The sequence below is a fragment of the Rosa rugosa genome, chromosome 5 (genome assembly GCF_958449725.1).
Source record: "Rosa rugosa chromosome 5, drRosRugo1.1, whole genome shotgun sequence".
Classification (NCBI taxonomy): Eukaryota; Viridiplantae; Streptophyta; class Magnoliopsida; order Rosales; family Rosaceae; genus Rosa; species Rosa rugosa.
The window spans coordinates 8518595-8532779 of NC_084824.1; the positions used below are offsets into that span (position 1 = coordinate 8518595).

Sequence of the window (14185 nt, forward strand, 5' to 3'; positions counted from 1 at the left end):
CGGCGATTAAGAAGTATTTGAATGATAAAATTGAACCTTGGTTGGCTGGGATTTTTTGTGAAAATGGTTTCTTGCATGATAGTGATAGTAAATGGGGTGGCATTGTGACTGGAAGAAAATTAGCAGATTTGGGAGCAGATTACAATGATCACCATTACCATTTAGGGTACTTTATTTATGTTATTCCAGTGACTTCTAAGATGGGGGAAGAAGTATATGTCTCAAGCTTATTCTCTTGGCCAGAAACTCAATATTCAGCAGGGGTCTTCTTATTTTGGCATAGTTCCTGTCATTCTCAAAGGGGTTTTCAGCTTCTCTTCTGAAATGCATTGTTTCAGACTTTCAGCCTCGTCACTATAATTTTCAATGTTGGTATGGCGACTACTGTGCAACCCTTTTGTGATGACCTAGTCTTAATTAAATTTCATTAGGAAATTGTTTTCCTTATTCTTATCTGTTTTTGTGTTTTACTTGTGTTGTTTAACTTGGGTTATTATTTGTAGTTTGGGTATTATCTTTGTTATGAACATGTGTTAAATTTTGTTGAACACCTAGTTTAGTACTAGAAACATCCAGCCACCTAAGTTGCAAGGAGACACTTTGCTTAATCTCCTCCGTCCATCCATATCTCTCCCTTATATTCTTCTCTTCCAACCAGACACGTGTTTTCCTCCTCCTTCTCCTTTACTCTACACGTACTCTTCTTTTCTGGTACCAATGAGTCTACTCTCTCATTGACAACCAACCGACTACTAGCTAGTTACCAAGACAAAAGAGAGGAGAATTAACCGTGAGATTTCATTGTTCAAGAATATGAAATTCTCCCTCTATATGGAGCTTCTTTCCGTAAGTTTCTGTAGTCTCTCTGTTTCAGCTATTTCTCAATGATTTGGGGTGTGATTTCTATCATAAATTTCGTTTAGATGACTGGATTTCTACGGGACAAGCTGGGTGTTTGCGTTTGAGCTTGGCTTGCTTTTGCTCGGTTCTCTTGGCTGTTGATTTCCAAATTTTGAGGTAGGGAAAACAAAACTTTCTTTATAGCTTAGATTCTAATCTCAAATGTATTGGGTGTGATTGATATGAGGTATTTTCTCTACGAATTCTTATGAGATTCTGTTATGATTACAAATTGGTGGAACCTTGTTTGTTTTAGTACTGATGCATCTGTCTCTATGTAGAGTCTTACTTTGTTTTTGTTCTGCAATTAGGTAAACAAATTTTAAGTACCAAACGTCCTTACTTCTTATGATCACTATATCTTGGTCTTCTAAGTCCTGTTTGCAATCAGTAAAGGATTTGTTTTAAAGGGTGATTTGTGGGATTGAATTCGAGTTTAAGATTGGAAAGGTTGGTTTGAAATACACTTTTGTCTCAACTGTTCTAGTCAAATTTTGAATCAAATGGTTCATTCTTGGATTTAATTCCAACACAGTTCCATTCCTATTCATACAAGGATTTGAACAATCGTTTTACTATATGTATAGACAATGATTTACCAAGTTGAGTTTTGATCGAATTCCTATGGGTAAAAGTATTCTTCTTTGGAATAATGTTGGTGTAGGTTATAATCTGAAATTTTTGGATTGGTCGATCAGCAATATATTTGACGATTCCTACTATTTGTTTGTTTTCTTTTATGGTCTTTGGACATTACCATTTAACTAGCCTTTTGAGTTATAGTTTGCTGAAACTCTTGAAGGTGCTCACAAGAACTATATCTTTAGTTTGCAGCAAAGAACTTATATATATATATATATATATATATATATATATATATATATATATATATATATATTGATGGGAAGCGTGAACACGATAGTAAGAGGCTCCGTCAAGCGTCGAAAGCCATATGAGATGAGCTAGAATCCACTAGCAATTACGGGCACAACCGTAAGAAACACAGAGAAACTTCTCTAATATTTGGTTTTTTATTGATAATTTGAATGAATATTACAATCTAAGAGGTGCCTTATATATAGGGCACATAGCATAAACCTAATACAACTAGAAAACAAAAAGAATAATTTATTATAGACTAAAACTAGAAAACTTAATTAAACCTGATTAAATAAAAATCGAAAATAAAATCCTAGATACTAAAGAATATTACGCTTGGAATCCCAATCAAGATTTTGCTCGAGAATCCCGATATATCCAAAAGAGTAATTTATGATTAATTCCATCATTAAGAAGCCTATTTGAATACCAATTTCCAATATTCAAATTATTCTTATTAATGTGAAGACGCTTCTTTCTTTTCGAGATTTTTGGTTGAAATTGGCTAAAATCTCGTCCTACATCATATATATATATATATATATATATATATATATATATAGCTGCTGCGTCATGTCTGGGTTTGCCTATCAAAATTCGGTGTTTATTAATACCCCTTTTACTACTATTTCTAGCCAAATGGAATCAGCTCCTTATTTATAATTTTCATCAAAAAGCATTTTGAATACCTACATATTCATGTTCTGATGAACATAAGCATATATTTCTCATTGAGTTCCGACTATACCATATGGTTATATGTATATATATATTCCCCTTTCAATGAATTTATTGTTTGTTAAAGCTATAGCTATGTTTTCTGGAAGTCTCTTAAGTGCATGTAAGAGACTACATATATATATTGATAAAAGTATACTGTTCGAGTATATCATTCTGTTGTCTTTCAGTTTGCAATGTCAAGTGGTTTCTCGATCACTTAAACAAAGTAGCAAATGTGTTTTCTTCTTGATAATATATATAACTTTGGTCTTTTGACAGCGTATTGGAATTAGCTTTCGAGTCATACTTTGCTGGGATTTTATTCAAAGATCGTTGTGTTGGACTAAATTCAACTTTTGTTCAGTTTGGAAAAAGTTGTTAAATTCTGCACATAAACTGTATTTTACTTTCTTACAAAACTGTATAGAGAATTTGTGCATCCTTTCAATATCAAAGGCCTATTTTGCTACCAATATGCCTTGAACCAGTTGGATTTACGATTTTAAATGAATCTTTTTACAGTTGTTCTTGAGTCTACTTTTTACCATCTGATCATCCTTCAATGGTGTTCCTAAGAGCATCAGCAGTGGAGACTCATTTTTTGGACTCAAATTTGGGTCCAAATAAGCTGAAATAGTAATTTGAGTCCATCTGAATAGTATACAAAAGGACTTACTTTTATTGGGTGCTGCAGTGGTGCAAGACTTATTTTAGGACCCATATTTTGGAATCTATTTCTGGCCGTTAGATTGAATTAAACATTCAATCTTGACCTTTAATTTTAAACAGAAAGAGACGTTGGGTTAAAAGTGACTGTGGGTCCCAGAATTTTCTGATCCCTTCCTACACATGCATGCAGCTTTTCTGATCCCATAGGCCACTTGCATGTCATTGCATGCATCAGCCACAACACATGGCGGGTCCCACTAATTTGGGTCCAATTTTGTTTGGGTCCAAGACTGGAGCAGATTTGCTCTCACATTTGGGTCTCAGGTGAATATAGGTCTAATTTTTTCCGACCCATTGCAGCTCAATTCCTACACTTTGGACTCAAATTTTGACTTTGGACCCAAATATAGGTCCCCATTGCTGATGCTCTAATGGACTCCTTGACTTCTTCTTTTTTTCACAAGAAAAGCTGATTCCGTTGTGACTTACGTCTAGTTATTAGATTATCATCTTGGACACATTTTGTTTTGGCTGGTTCAATAGGAGTCAAGTTGTTTTACTGGTGGCTTTATTCAAAACCACATATTGTTACTTACATCACGTGCAGCTTTGCTATTAAGCTTTGAGACTACTTTCCATTTATGAATTTACTTGGAAGCAAGGTTCCACTTTTCGATTATTCTCTCGTTTCATCTGTGAATTAAGGAATTCAGACTTATATACCCCATTGAAGTTGTATTTCTGGGAATAGATTTAAATTATTGTTATGATTTCAATATAATCTATATATGGCTGCACTTGAGTCCACTTCGTATCACTTGATTGTTGTTTATTGGTGTTCATAATTTGTTGACATTCTTTCAAAAAGCTACAACTTTTACTGTACTTCAATGTATTGGAAATATGATTTTAAATAACTGTTTCTGCTGCTGCTTCATTGTTAGTCCAGTTTTCCTTCTTTGGTCTTTGGTTATAGTTGTGAACAAATATTCCAACAGTTTGGAAAACCTAAGTTACTTACTGATTTGCGCTTCACATAAAGATTTGATCTATTAAAGTTCTGTGTCTTGAAAGAAAACAGATTTAAGCTAATTAAAGTGCCATTTCTGGGCAGCTTCCTATTACAGTTTGAAAAGGGATTTCGAGTTCTTATTAAAAATCCTTTGAACGATCAGTTTGGTTTGGAGAAACAGAAAGGTTTCATGGAAAGAAAGGATTGAATTCTTAATGTTTTTTTTTGGTTAGGCCCGGGAAAAAGTTAAGTAGGGATTGTGCCTCCCTAGGGTGAAAGACCCAAAACCTGATCAGGATCCGCTTGTACGGGGTGTGCTCGGTGGCCTTAATACGAGCAATGGGCTCTAACCAGGATTTTAAGGGTTTTGAGAATCCAAGTTTCAGTATTTTGGAAACAGTTTCTGTTCTGGAAAGTTACAGCCGAGAAAGAAAGGATTTAAGAGGTTCCTAAAGAGTTCTTTTTGAAGAGAAAAGGGCTTTATGGTTTTTACGTTATTACTATCTAAATTCAGATGAGTTTTCTTTATCTACTGGACTTGCTGACAAGTGGTCTTTAATTTCAGCCTTCTTCTCTTTTGGTTATTTATATCAAAGTGACTTATTCAAGTTGATAAATAATTGACACCTTCAGCTGCAATGTTTTTTTTTTTTTTGAAAAACAGCTGCAATGTTATATTTGAGTAGTGTTTCCTTGTCAATTTATATTACTCTGGATCTCTGGTTTTCTTTCACAAGTGCAGCAGCAACTGTTGAGCTTTAACCTCAATTTGTAGTTATTTTTCTGATGCTAAAAAGTAATTAAAAGCATGCCTTCTGTCTTTCACCTCCTGATGCATGCTGGGTTAGAAACTTAGTTATAAAAATTGTTTTGTCGTACCTACTGAGCTTGTGAAGCTCATTCCCTATACTCTTGTTGTTTTCAGGTAGTCCATGAGTGGACATTTAAGTGATTTTCTGGAGCTTTCTTGAGTGGAAGATTTCTTGGTTTTATTTTGTGTTGGTGCGTTGGCTGTGCTTTGTTATTGATCAGATACCTCTGTTCTCGTGGCTGGGATGCCTTGTCTTATTTGATTGGAGCTGTTTGATTTTGTGGTTATCATGCTGCGAAGTGGTAGAATAGTTGGCTGGCTATGAAGTGATAACCTGGTGCAGCTTTTGATATTATAAGTGATGGATGATTTCGAAACTAAACTTGCTTTGTACAAAGTGTAGTGGTCTGTTAAAGTTGTGTTTCAAGCTTTGTACATATTCTTCTAGATCCTTGAAAAGAAAATATATTTGAACTTCATGAGATTTTTAATTCTCAAGTTCCATCTCATTGTTGCTAACAAAAGGTTTCTTCCTTTAAAGTTGACTTAACCAAAATTTGGTGATTACATTTTTTGTTCTTTCTAAACGCCTTCAGTTGGAGAAAAGAAAAAAATTCCAGCGAATTCACATTTTCAACTTAATCCATCGCTTTAGTCATGCCTCAAGTTCGGGGTGTGACACCTTTAGCCGTGATTGGGGGTTTCAAGTTCATTAACTTTGGCCACCCTTGATGATGATGAGGTGTTTTTCTCTTCCACTATCTCTCTTGGGTAATGATTATTTCAAGTCCACATTACTTATCACAGCTGTTACCGGATTTGACGTGGTTGCACTACATTTCCTTTGCCAAACTAAAGCTAGCTGCCACCCAAGAAGCTTTATTGTTGATGAATTTTTTGACTTTCTGAAAAGCAATTCAAAGTTATCTTTTGTGAGGTACACATGTGATGCACTTCTTTGAAGTGATAATTGTGTAGGCTTTTTGACTAATATGCACAAGTTTTTTCACAAAGATGAGTTTTTCATGGCAACGTGCTCTTCCACTTCTTGTCCTCCATTCCATGCACTTGTGAAGAAATTGTTTCTTTTATCACCTGTGGTTGCTATCCATTCATTACAACCACTTTTGGCTAACATATTGAGAGATGATGCACAATTTATCTTTGGAATTATGATGGTTCTCTATGAATGAGCTGATGTTTTTGATCGAGGTCTAAGAAACAGGGGCTTTAAATTGGGTATAGTGATATTGATAATGGAAATTATTGTCCTTCTATGAGCTGTTCTCTTCACTTGCCTCATTTCATGATTACATGGTTTTTTGAATTCACTTCTGTGGCAATTGACTTTGGAGATCTTGCATTAATTCCCCCACAATACTTTTTAGTACCTATGAGGACGAATGAGGCTCCCTCGCTTATATTGTTGTTTAGAGTTGTACACTCTCAGGCAATGGAATTTGTGAATTCAAGCCATATACTGCAGGGTCCCAATAGAGAAACCTTGAGAACCTCTGCTACTTCTCATGTTGGTGTTCATCTATGCGCACTACTACATACTTGGCAAGTTACAAATGACGAAAATGAAGCTACTGCTGTGGCATTTGCACTGATCAACTCTGTTGTTGCAGTGTGTATTCAGCTCAGCTCACGCAAGGCTGCATTTGATACAGATATATATGTTGCAAGTGCGCTTATTGACATGTATTCAAAGTGTGGTCTGTCTCTCAATTTTCAAGAGAAGGAAGCTTTCACTTACTTTGAGAAGATGAGGCAATATGAGATGTTTCCTACGCCATTCTCTTATGCTAATTTATTGAGTTGTTGTGCAAAGCTAGCTTCTTCATTCCAAGAGAAACAGATTACTACATTGACATTAATGAAAATTTCACTTGCCAAAGTGTTTGAAATTGAAAGTGATGGTGGGTTGTCACACAATTTGGAGAAGATGTGTTTGCTTATTGCTGGACATGAGTGGACTGCTGATGTGATATCTTCAGATGTTCCTCTTCCTAGTGTGGATGACCTCGCAGACCAGCTTGTTGAAGTGCTTGATTTATTTGGTATAATTTTAACTACACCAACGTACTTTTTTTTTTTTTGACTTTGTCAAGGGGAACCCAAAGGCTTCCTAGACCCAAGATAAACCCCTTCGGCGCATGTGAAATGCTCCAACTGTGCATTGCAGCAACGTACTTACCAGTTGTTGACTCCTTTTGTTATGGACGAATGGTTGGTTGAAGCAGATGTGATCATTAAAGCAAGGCAATAGAGGAGAATAGTTTTTGCTGAAGTTTTGGCTCAATTCCCTTTTCTTATATGTTTAAGGCCTGAGGGCATGCCTTATTTTAAGGGGGGAGGAATGTTAGGACTCTTGTTCTATAATTACATAGTCATGGGCTAATGTGTTGAGCTACTTAAGTGGGCTGTGTTTCCAGCTTGGGCTTTCCATGTATATAGCTGATTGGACTCGAGTCGGGTCATCAGGTAAATTGGTGTGTCTAGGGATGTTTGCAGATAGAGCTATATAAGCTATCAGCCTGCACTGTATGACGTAGTCAATGAAAAATCATCTTTTATCTTCTTATTTTCTTTAGCTTTCCTTTAATTCCTTTCCTTGCGATGTCGTTCCATGGTTTCGATCCCGGGGATCGTAACATCTTTGCTCTGAATCTTTGTCTTTTGGCAATAACAACCGGTCGGCGTTTTGTCTTCTAGGGAGGTTTGGCGTTTATTTGACTTTTGTTTAAGTAAAATAGATTCGAGAGAGAATTGTAGAGAGATGTGTGTATTATTATTGAGAATAGGAGCCCTATATATAGGGATTACAAAGTACTAGTTCTAATGTTACAAGGAATACCAATCCGTGTAGGATTGGAAAATCTAGAACCTTCTCTCCTATTGCTACTCCTAGTTTGATAAGGCACACTAAATCGATATTCCTTCAACACTCCCCCTTGTGCCGCTTCAAACTTGGTGGTGACGCTTCATCTGTTGCCTCGTTAAAAACCTTGCCAGGTAACAAAAACCCTGTGGGATAAAAATAACCCTGGTCGAAGGACAAAAAGAGCACAACACGTCCTTCACTCTTCGAGATCGAACATGTAGACATCATAACTCCCCCTGATTGCTACAATCGTGGGAGTTCGGATAACTTTCTCAATCCGATGCTCTTCACATGTTTCTCGAAGGTGGATTTAGGTAACGACTTAGTGAATAAGTCCGCTACATTATCCTCTGATCGGATTTGATTCACTTCAATCTTCAGAAGTGATTGTTGTTGCTGATTATAAAAGAACTTAGGCGATATATGCTTGGTGTTGTCGCCTTTGATGAAACCTAACTTCATTTGTTCAATACAAGCTGCATTATCCTCATAAATGCATGTAGGTTCATCTGTGGTAGACTTCAAACCACAACTTCCTTGAATATGTCGAATAACAGATCTTAGCTATATACATTCACGAACGGCTTCATGTAGAGCAATAATCTCTGCATGATTCGAGGAAGTAGCAACAAGGGTCTGTTTCGTAGACCTCCAAGATATCGCAGTGCTTCCCATGGTAAAGACATAACCAGTTTGGGAGCGACCTTTGTGAGGGTCAGAGAGGTACCCTGCATCAGCAAATCCCATCAAGACATCATTGTCGTTTTGATGGAGGGAGATAGGAGGACGCCGGCTACCATGAGCGGCGGCGGCAACATGACCGGCGACCATTCCATGGACGGGGGCGTTTTGCCTTTTGGGGTCCGATCCCAACTTTCCGTCATTCATTTTCTCTCTGTAGGGATAGAATAGGCCCATATCAATCGTACCTCTTAGGTATCGAAAGATGGTCTTTACACCAATCCAATGGCGGCGTGTTGGCGCAAAGTTATGTCGAGCTAACAAGTTCACTGCGAATGAGATGTCTGGTCTTGTGCATTGAGCTAAGTACAATAATGCGCCTATTGCACTTAAATAGGGCACTTCGGCCTCTAATGGTTCTTCGTCCTCATCCTTTGGACGAAACGGATCTTTTCCGGGCTCAAGACTACGACCAATCATGGGAGTACTCACAGGCTTTGCTTTATCTTCATGAAAGTGCCTTAGAATTTTCTGAGTATATGCAGACTGATGGATCAAAATCCCATCACTACGGTGCTCGAGTTCTAAACCGAGACAAAACCGTGTTTTCCCAAGATTTTTCATCTCAAATTCGGATTTCAAGTATTTAGCAGTTTCCTTCAACTCATCTAGAGTTCCAATTAGGTTCATGTCATCGACATAAACTGCTACGATTGCAAATCCGGAACTTGTTCTCTTAATGAACACGCATGGACATATTTCATTGTTAATATATCCCTTCCCAATCAAGTAGTCACTTAGACGGTTATACCACATCCGTCCGGATTGTTTTAATCCATATAGTGAGCGTTTTAACCTTATTGAAAACGCGCTCCGTGGTTTAGAGCCACTTGATTTGGGTAATTGAAGTCCATCTGGAACCTTCATATATATCTCTGAATCTAGATCCCCATAGAGATATGCTGTAACCACATCCATAAGCTGCATGTCAAGTTTTTCGGAAACTACCAAACTGACAAGGTAGCGGAACGTTATAACGTCCATTACGGGAGAATATGTCTCCTCGTAGTCGATTCCAGGGCGTTACGAGAAACCTTGCGCCACAAGGCGGGCTTTATATCTTACCACCTCATTTTTCTCATTACGCTTTCTAAAAAAGACCCATTTATGGCCAACAAGCTTTACACTTGGGGGTGTCTGCGTTACAGGCCCAAATACCTGTCTCTTTGTTAGTGAATCCAATTCAACCTGGATCGCATCTTTCCATTTAGGCCAATCTGCTCTTCGTTGACATTCTTCAACAGAGCGAGGTTCGATATCATCATATTCTATAATTCCTTTTGCAATATGATATGCAAATGCATCATCAATCGCCATAGAATTTCTATCCATCATCTCATGTACACTAGTGTAATTTATGGATATCTCTCTATTCTCTGGAGTTGGTTCTGACATTGGAGCGTCCCCCAATGATGTCTCTTGGACATAACCATAATCCGGAATATTCTCATGAGATGGATTATTCACATCGATGATTAATGGATTATTTTGTGCCAAACTCGCTTTCTTTCTTGGGCGAGAATCCATCGAACCTATGGGCCTCCCGCGCTTCCTGGCAGGAGCCGTGGGCCTAGCCATAACGTCACCATCACTGTGAGATGGGACGTTGGCGCCATGCTCATGCATTCTTGAGTTGGCGTCATGTCCTCTACTTTTAGGGACATCAATCCTTGCAGGCACGTTTGCAGCAGGTATGTGTGATCTCGTCACTTTAGCGATATCAGAAAACGCATCAGGCATCTATTCTGCTACGTTCTGAAGATCGAGAATTCTCCGCACTCCAATTTCGGACTGTGCGGTTCGGGGATCAAGATGAGACAGAGTGGGGATAGACCATGACAATTCATGTCGTTCCTGTTGAACATTGATGTTCTTATCTCCCCCTAACGACGGGAAGACTGTCTCATCGAAGTGACAATCCGCAAATCTAGCGGTAAAGAGATCGCCTGTCAAGGGTTCTATGTAGCGGATAATCGTTGGAGAATCATATCCAACATAAATGCCTAATCGTCGTTGAGGACCCATTTTGATGCGCTGTGGCGGCGCAATTGGCACATAAACTGCACACCCAAATATGCGTAAGTGTGAGACATCAGGCTCATACCCAGTAACCATCTGGGACGCAGAGAAGGGTTGAGTGGCAGTGGGCCTCAGACGAATAAGCACAGTTGCATGCAATATTGCATAGCCCCAAGCAGAAATAGGGAGATTGGTGCGCATTACCAATGCCCTAGCGACCATTTGTAGTCGTTTAATGGCGGCTTCTGCGAGACCATTTTGGGTGTGAACATGAGGAACAGGATGTTCAACATCAATCCCAATGGACATGCAATAATCATCAAAAGTCTTTGATGTAAACTCTCCAGCATTGTCTAATCTTATAGACTTAATAGGATGATCAGGGTGGTGAGCCCTTAACTTAATTATTTGTGCTAGGAGTTTAGCAAATGCAGCGTTCCTTGTGGACAATAGCATGACATGTGACCAGCGTGTCGATGCATCAACCAATACCATAAAATATCGAAATGGTCCGCATGATGGTTGAATAGGTCCACAAATATCACCTTGGATTCTTTGCAAGAATGGTATATTTTCTTTGGTGTCCTTTGCATAGGATGGTCTCGATCCTAACTTTGCTAAAGAGCAGGCTTTGCAGAACGAATGATGGGCTTTAGAAACAACCAATGAGGATTTTGGTTGAGCCACAAAATCACAAGTGACTTTAGAAGTAAAAGTTGAAGACAAAGGAGCCTTGGTGGCGTCAATGCCACCCTGAGGCCGCAGGGGGAAGGCGGCGCCGGCCAAGGATGGCCGGATTTGGGGGTGAACGGCGCCGTGAGGCGCAGGGGCTTATTCGGTGTCCAAAAACCGAGTTTTACTTCTTTTCGTTCTGAAAAAGGGATGTCCGTGTGAAGTCTTTAATATACGGATCATCATGTCACGACCTGGGTGTCCCAAACGGTCGTGCCAAAGCCTATATGTGTCGGAATCCCATAAATCATCTCTCATGACATGGTTGGATTCAATGACTCGAATAGTGGTTGCATACAACCCACTAGAGCGACACATAAGTTTCTCTAAGACTCGTTTATGTCCGTAGTCATTAGAGGTGATGCAAATGAACTCTTGTCCATTCTCACAATGTGTTTCCACATGAAAACCATTGGCTCTTATATCTTTGAAACTCAATAGGGTTCTTCCTGCCCTAGGAGCATAAAGAGCTTCGGTGACATTTAAAATTGTGCCATTTGGCAATATAAATTGGGCTGGTCCTCGACCATGAATCAATTGAGATGATCCAGCCATCGTAGTCACAGAAGATGGAGTAGGCGTCATCTCAAGAAATAACTGCCTATTTCGAAGTATGGTGTGCGTAGTAGCACTATCCACGAGGCATTCTAGCTCTCCGGGAAACATACTTGAAATTAATAAAGTTCGAATCAAAATCGACACTTTATTTCAATGAAAGCCAATGATTACGTCAAAGTTTCTAAATTTAATCCAAAAAGGGTAATCAAGCTTAGACAAGTAGTAGTTACTCAATCCGTTTGGTAATTCCAATTTGGTTGTGACCAGGTATGGTAAGGCGAGATTTTGGTGGAGCGTTGCTCACTTTTAAAACCGTTCTCTCAGTTCAAACCTTGCCTAGACATCACAATTACTCTTGAGTACGCCTAGTGAGAAAGAGTTATAACCACTGTCTTTGTTGATAGTTTCCAAATTTTTGGATATGGATTGAAACCAATGACGCTTATATGGTCAGATTTTTATGCTTACGAACGCTCTTAGTCCGTAGCCTACGAACGCTCTTAGTTCGTAAAAATCGATGCTTACGGACGCTCTTAGTCCGAAGATTACGAACGCTCTTAGTTCGTATGTAGCGTGAATCCCCACGATTTCGCTTTGAATCGAACCCACGTTCTATGAAAGGTGGGATGAAGAAGAAGGGAGGTTTTTAAGTCCCCGAGAAAAAGAAGAAATATTTAAATTTCAAAACTTACTCTTGAATACTTACTCATGAATTTCAGAATTTGAAATTCTCAATACACGCGCGTGTTGATGCAGGCGTGTAGGATTGCAGGCGTGCTATCGATCCTGGGTCGGGGATTGCAAACTATCTTTCAATCCCTGCTGTGTGGCCGATACAGGTCTGGCCGAGGTAAGCCGAGGAGCTGGCCGACAGATGCGTGCGCAGGGGCGCGTAGGCGTTGCAGGGGCAGGCACGCAGATGAGGCTAGCGTGGGCTAGGAGCTGCTGCAGTGATGCTTGAAGGTGGCAGCAGCGGTTTTCAAGGATTTTTTTTTTGTTGAAATTCGGAGCAGATCTGCCTCTGAACAGCTTTCACTTCGATTGGTGTACAGGTCTCAAAACAACTCCGATAAGGCTGAAATTCGTAGGTCAGATAGTAGAGATAGAGACGAACAACTTTGATGAAGGAAGCATTTTGATATGAGGTCCCTATCAAGACGTTTCGGGGCTTGCAAGCAGACTGATCTGCACAGTAACTAGCGTCCTGCTGTGCAGCAGGGGCAGCAGGTGTGCGGCGATGCTGCAGGGGCAGTAGGCGGCACACGGGTGCGTAAGGGCTTCAGGGGCAGCGTGCAGCGCAGGGGCGCGCAGGTGGGCAGCAGCGGCTAGTCTAGCACGGGCTAGGTGCAATTGTGAAAAGGTGATGTTGAAGAATTTTCTGGTTTTGGATTTTTGATCTCAAGGTTAGGGCTCGTGCTGATAACGTGTTTAAGTAAAATAGATTCGAGAGAGAATTGTAGAGAGATGTGTGTATTATTATTGAGAATAGGAGCCCTATATATAGGGATTACAAAGTACTAGTTCTAATGTTACAAGGAATACCAATCCGTGTAGGATTGGAAAATCTAGAACCTTCTCTCCTATTGCTACTCCTAGTTTGATAAGGCACACTAAATCGATATTCCTTCAACAACTTTGAGTAATTTGTCATTTAACCCTGTATATTTTTCAATGATAACCCTACCTTCTTTTTTTTTTTCCGGTTATAATGAGGCCCTAGAAAAAAGCAAAGAGCACGCTAAGAAGCAGTAGAAAGTGCTGAAGATTCTAGTTTTGTGCGAGTAACAGCAGCATCAGCATCAATAATAGTGTCCTAATATGAGTAGGAATCTGATCATTTTACAGCAGCAGAAAGACCCTCCTTTGCTATTCTTCTTTCTGTGAATATGGAGCAAACTGCAGGACACAAAAGCTTGCAACATCATTTTACAGTTGAAAACAAGGTACCCAAAGGGTGGCAATCATAGTTCTCTCCATTGATAAGATTAACAGTGATAAAGAATCACATTCCACAGTGAGCTTTTTAATTAATTTGGAGATCCTTGGCGAGTTTATTTTTTATTTTTTTTTATTACATTAACAACCAGTTTTTTGTGAGTTACTCACGACCACTTACTTACAAAAGGGAGACTTATGCCACTAGACCAAATGTTACTTGGATCCATGGTGAGTTTCAAACCACTATAAACACCCCATATTTCTATAATATTGATTTATTATGCTATACTGAACTATAGTAAATATGAAGAAGAAGAAG

The 14185-nt window shown here is 39.1% G+C and overlaps 1 long non-coding RNA gene across 1 annotated transcript; it reads left to right on the forward strand.

Moving 5' to 3' along the window:
* The first annotated feature begins 658 nt into the window (after positions 1-658).
* LOC133710491 (uncharacterized) lies at positions 659-5495 on the forward strand. The gene is made up of 3 exons (XR_009846710.1): positions 659-846; positions 924-1017; positions 5106-5495. It is a non-coding gene; the product is annotated as an uncharacterized LOC133710491 (long non-coding RNA).
* The last annotated feature ends 8690 nt before the right edge of the window (positions 5496-14185 follow it).